General features: G+C 39.8%; 1 pseudogene; it reads left to right on the top strand.

Annotated features, from left to right (window-relative positions):
* The first annotated feature begins 811 nt into the window (after nucleotides 1-811).
* Nucleotides 812-1,590, top strand: LOC129472178 (small ribosomal subunit protein mS40-like; annotated as a pseudogene).
* Nucleotides 1,591-6,358: the final 4,768 nt, after the last annotated feature.

Below are 6,358 nucleotides of genomic sequence, written 5' to 3' on the forward strand. Positions count from 1 at the left end.
TTTGAATCCCCAGGATTTTTTCCTAATCATTTAGAATGTGACTTCTAGTTGTAAATATCCGAAGTTTTGAAGAGAACATGTACAATAACCATCCCTCTTTCCCACTGGTGACCTGCCAGAGGTCATCATAGAGGAAGGCTGGTAAGATGCCTTGCACTGGGTACTGTCTGGGTTGACTATCTGAAAGGAATCAATGGGTGATTGGTGGCAATGAGGTGTGTTGCCTGCAGAAGCCACTGGGGATAAGGGAGCTGTAGGTCTAAGATAATAGAATTAAAAAACAAACCTCTTATAATTTTATTAAGAGTAAATTAATGCCTTAGAAAAATCTTATTTTAACATAGATGACCAATCTTAGAAAGACTGTTATAGGTAATTTCTTTTTAATTGTAGGCAATTAAATCACATACAAAATTTCTTTTATAAATTTGTTTTCCCACAATCTTTATTAGGACTTAGACCATCAACAACATATTTTGACCTTTTGATTTGTTTGTACTACCTCTTTTAAAATAATAAGTCATTTTATTTTAGGACAAAAATTTACTATATAAGATCTTCTCTCATACAAAATTATGTTCTTCTATTTATAACCTTCCTTACCAAAAATATCTCTCTCTATATATGTAATCCTTTTACCTTTCTGTTTCTCTAACTTACTGTTTTTAATCTTGTGTTATAAATAACTTTCAAATAATCTCCAAATTACAAAATAATATATATATATATATATATATATATATATTTTTTTTTTTTTTTTTTTTTTTTTTTTTTCTCAATAAGAACACAACTTACCTGATCTGGGTTTAAGATGGTGATGCCCATATTAAACACCCTGCTGAGGCAGCTTCCTATCCTTTCTCTCTTCCGAAGTACCAATGGAGTTCAGGTTCCCCTCCATACTCTTTCAGCAAAGCTCCTGAGAAAGAGTATTTGCCCCCAGTTCCCATTTCACTATATAAGAATGAACCCTGGAAATATCTGGAATCAGAAGAATACCAGGAACCATAGGGTTCTCATCCCAACTGGGTGGACTATTGCCACTACTACAAGGGTGGTATACCCCTGCAGCAGACTCAAAAGACATGTATACATAGGAATAAAGTTGCTGGGAATCCCTGCCCCATCTGCCAAGATCACAAGTTGCATGTTGACTTTAGGAATGTTAAGCTCTTGGAACAGTTTGTCAGTGCCCACATGGGTATTATCTTCCATGCTCCATACACAGGAGTCTGTATGACGCAGCACAAGATGTTGATCCATGCCATCCAGAAAGCCAGGGATCATGGTCTCCTCAGTTACCACATCCCCAAGTTGAACCCCAGGACCTTGATTTTAATGCCTCTCATGGAGTTATGAGTACTTCTCTGCCAGTCCCCACCCTGGTCTCAGGTGAATCCTGGTACCTATGGTACAGCTGGAAACAGCCATCAGAGAGAGAACTGTCTCACCTTTGCCAACTCTATCAGGGTTATCGCTAAGAAGAGGGTGGCCCCCACATCTGAGTCAATGCCCAAGATGCTCCCCACAACACCAGTGGAAGCCTCCTTCACTGAAGAGACAGGCCCCTAGAGTGCTCTGGAGTCATAGACTTGGAAGAGAGGCTGGGCCCAGAGGCTCACACCTGTAATAGCACCAGTCTGAGGTGGGCAGATGGCTTGAGCCCAGCAGTTCAAGACCAGCCTGGACAACAAGGCAAAACCCTGTCTCTACCAAAAAATACAAAAATTAACATGGTGGCTTGTGCCTGTAGTCCCAGCTACTTAGGAGACTGAGGTGGGATGATGGGTTGAGCCCTGGAGATGAAGGTTATAGTGAGCCAAGATCATGCCACTGCACTCCAGTCTGGGTGACAGAGGAACACACCCTCAACAAAAAAAAAAAAAAAAAAAAAAAAAAAGTTTAAGAAAAAAAAATACTGTGGAGAGACTCAGAGGGACTAGGAGATAATGCCTAGATTTATATGATGGGATATCACTCAGAAGAGTTGTGTCTTTTATGGCCAAGGCAGAGCCAAGAAAGAAATGAGTGTGCTGATGGGGATAAATCTGAAGCTGAGGGAAGGCAGTACAGATGTGTATGGAAAACCCCAGCTCCGGTATCTGTCAGACAAATTACACAAGATTATTTTTGACTGGGGTTATAGTCTTACAGCATTTGTGCCAAACCCTGCCATCTTAATCGGTAAACTCAGATAAGAATGTTTGCTAATAATTTTCAAGGCTTTTTAATTTCAATTTTAGTAAAAAAATAAAAGTTTTTATTTATCAAAAATTACTAAATTCATGTAAACAAAGAATATTTGGACTTTTAAAATTTATGAGTATTCATTTACTTAGAAGCCATTTGGTAGCATGCTAGACATACCACATAGCATAGCACAAATGTATACATATAAATACATTGAAGCATGTATACACATACACACACACACAAACATACACTCACACAAGATCCAATGGCTTTTACCTTGAAATTTTAGCCATGAGATGGTAATATAAATTACCCATTTTAGAAAATAAAGCTAAATCTAATTTTTTAAACAAAATTGGGACCTATTGACCTGGCTAAACTTTGTTTCCCCGGTACGTAATCCAAGGAAGGCTGTGAATCAAAATTTGGGCAAAGTATTTTCTGTGGCAGTTTATTTTAAAAACCCTCTTTTACTTTTTTGTTTTTTCAGTTTCAAATGAGTTTCTAATGTTTCCATTTCAGTTAGACCATAAATAATGAGTCTTATCTCAGCACCAGCAACTTAGTAACACCAGATTCAAAGCAGACAGAAAAGAGAGGAAAACAGAGAACTTTAGAAGACTCTACTTAACCCTAAATTTGCAGGTTAACCACTTGAACTCTAGATTTTCCTTACTGTGCCCAAAACCAATATTGACCATTGTACCCAGCTGTCTCTGGTGTCTTCCTGAAGGCCAGCCAGGTGTCCCTGGCACCCTGTCTCAGAGGGTCTCCCCTAGGCACTTCAGCCTCAGAATGGAGATTTCTTCTAATCCCTCAAAAGTGGTCTCTTCACTTCTCAGTCTCTGTATCATCCTCCTCAAATGCTCTGGTTCCTCTCACACTTTAGAGAACTCCCACAGGGGCCTCTACTGAGGATGGGACCATGGTCTGGTGCAGGGCATCCCTGTGCACAACCCTGATTTTGGGTGAGCATCCCCACTGTGCTCAGCTTAGGGGGCCCTTCCCAGTACAGCTAGATAACCTTTGCCTGCCTGCTTATGATCTTACAACAATGATGCATTACCTTCCCCAGAGCTGATCCCTGCACGGAAAGTCAGGACAAATGCATGTTCATTACCAACTGATGCTGTCAGGTGCCAGTTGTCAAGTCTTTAGGGTGGTAAGGGAGATTCCCAAGCAGAGAGATTGATCATCTAGCCCAGGCCCCCATGCTGGGTCACTAGTTTTGTTACTGACAAAGCCAGTACCCATAAAAACAGAGTCTTTCCCTGTTTGGTGTCATGAAGCCTTGACATAAAACTGAACATGAGCATCAAACAGTGAAGCTTTATTCAATGGCCATAGAATTGAGAAGCAGGAACAGAGCTTACAAATCAACTTCTTGACGAGTGAGGGATGAGTGGTTTAAAATATATAATTTTTTTTCTAATAAAGGGTTTGAACATTAAAAGCAAGGGGAGTAATCCCTGTCTTTTTGGGCAAGGGCAGTGAACTTCCCAGAACCAGTAGTACCACCTTCCTTTTGGTCCTTTTATGACTTCTTCCAGTCATTGTCATGGCAATTGCTAACTGTCGTGGTGCTGGTGGGAGTCCCATTTAGCAAGGAAATGAGATTATAATGAAGCTTGAGGTCTTTTAAAAGTCATTTGGTCAGCTATCTTGGTTCTAACCAGTCTCAACTGGTCTGATTACAAAAGGAATTTTTTACAGCAGGCATCCTGATTTTTAAGGATAAGCAGAGTTAGGGTGGGGCAGAAATTCAGCTCTATCATGTAGTGGTTACACTGGGTAACAGTAGGTCTCTTAAGGCATCAACTTATATGATATGAAGTTAGTCACTTCAGTGGCTTCAGAAAAGTTTCCTTAGTACCAGGTATTTTCTACATTGCTTCTTTCTGCATGAAATTAGTTCTAAAAGTAGTTGTTAATTTCTTTAGCCTATATAAATTTTTTTGCCTAAAATACACGCACCCTGAAAAAGAAAAACTGTCAATTTTTTGGTCATTACAGCTTGTTTGTTTTCCAAAATAATCAACCTTCAATAAACCTTCCCAAGTAGGGAGATTGACCGTCTAGCCCTGGGCCCCATGCTGGGTCACTAGTTTTGTTGGCTCATTAAATGCCAGATGTGGTATGAGGCTGCAGGCTTATCAAGGTGAATAAAGTACTAAACATGTATGATCTCAAGAAAGTCTGCAATCCAGAAACGGAAGAAAATAAACAGATTATTTTAATGCAACTTGACATGTGCATTGATAGAGATTTGCCCAGGGTCCGGTTGAAGGTCACCAGAGAGGAATCCTGAAAGACAATTAAGGTTAATCTGTTGAAGGCAAAAGGTGGATATACTGTTTCAGACAGAAAAAGCTATGTCTACAATGGGTAAGAGGTTAGAAAGAGCACAAAACACACTGGAAATTGCAGGGGATCAATAGGCCTAGGACAGGGAGCCTGAGAGAGACAGGAAGAGGCCAGAGGAGGTTGGGGCCCTAGGCAGTGAGAAGTATGATCATATTATATTTATAAAATCATTTTTCTGAATCAGAATTCCTTCAGTAGGATAGGGAGTATGCTTGGAAGGAATTGTAAGTTGGAACACAAGAGTCAGAAACTGTAGGAGAATTCTGTTTTTTTTTTTTATTCACAGTTTACAACACATTGAAAACATCACCATTTGAATCTATGTGAATTATCCTTTCCCTAATTTCAGAGGTATCTACTGAGGACTAAGCTCTGACTTTTTTATCTTGCCCAGTTTCCTATCTAAGAGGTCCAGGGAGTCATGCCCTACAAACCATAAATTCCCATCAGATGGGTTTTATTTAACCCTATATATTGTGACTTACTTTTCAATCTGACTCTGGCATAACATTATGAGACAAGGAAAAAAATCAAAATATTTAACCCAAAATATATTCCCTTGCCATGCCTTCAAATTGCTCTGCAAAGTCTTGTGGGAAATACCTACATTCTACAGAGAATTCTCTTTCCTCTTTGTTTTCCTTCCTTCCTTTCCGGATCCAGAAGATAATCAGCTAAGGGTTAGGCACCCTTTTAGGTCTGATAAGAAACATTTTACAACCTGCTGTCTCTCTGAAGTCTGCTATCTGAGAGCTTCCTCTGCACAATAAAACTTGGTCTCCACAATCCTTTATCTTAACCTGAACATTTCCTTTCTATTTTTTTTTTTTTTTTTTTCAGATGGAGTCTCACTCTGTTGCCTAGGCTGGAGTGCAGTGGCACGATCTCAGCTTACTGCAACCTCCGCCTCCCGGGTTCAAGTGATTTTCCCACCTCAGCCCGTTTAGTAGCTGGGATTGCAGGTGCCCACCACCATACCCAGCTAATTTTTGTATTTTTAGTAGAGGTGGGGTTTCACCATGTTGGCCAGGCTGGTCTCGAACTCCTGACCTCAGGTGATCCCCCCGCTAGGCCTCCCGAAGTGCTGGGATTACAGGCGTGAGCCACCATGTCAGGCTGATTTCCATTCTCTTGATCCCAGGTCTTCAGATCAACTCAAGCAGTTGTCAACCAGAAAATGTTTAAATTTACCTATAGCCTGGAAGCCCTGGCTTTGAGTTGTCCGCCTTTCTGAACCAAACCAATGTATTTTTAAAATGTATTTGATTGATGTCTCATGCCTTCCTAAAATGTATAAAACCAAGCTGTACCCTGACCACCTTGGGAACATACTTTCAGCACCTCCTGAAGGCTGTGTCACGGGCCATAGTCACTCTTTTTTGGCCCAGAATAAATCTCCTAAATTATTTTACAGAGTTTGACTCTTTTCACCAACACTAAATCATTTTGTGTGTGTGACTATAGATTATACAGAGAATCCAATGAAAGATACAAGTCTTCTTCTTCTATGAAAGTGTATGTATGTATCCATATGAAATTGTGTATAGTTAATTTCAAGGTGTTCATAGTTTTCCTGAAGCTCATTCATAGTTGCTTTAGGGAATTGAATTAGGAATCTTGAATTTAGTACTTATGTATCAATTTGAAATAAGTATGTTTGTCCCCTTCCCCTAAACCCACCAGTACACAACAATAATTTTTGTTTCCAATTCATTCATCTAGTGACCAGAAACATGAAGTACTACATTACTTGGCTTCTGGGCAGGACAAGATGTATATCATCCTGGTTACATAATCCCTT

This window comes from Symphalangus syndactylus, chromosome 22, assembly GCF_028878055.3.
Source record: "Symphalangus syndactylus isolate Jambi chromosome 22, NHGRI_mSymSyn1-v2.1_pri, whole genome shotgun sequence".
Lineage (NCBI taxonomy): Eukaryota > Metazoa > Chordata > Mammalia > Primates > Hylobatidae > Symphalangus > Symphalangus syndactylus.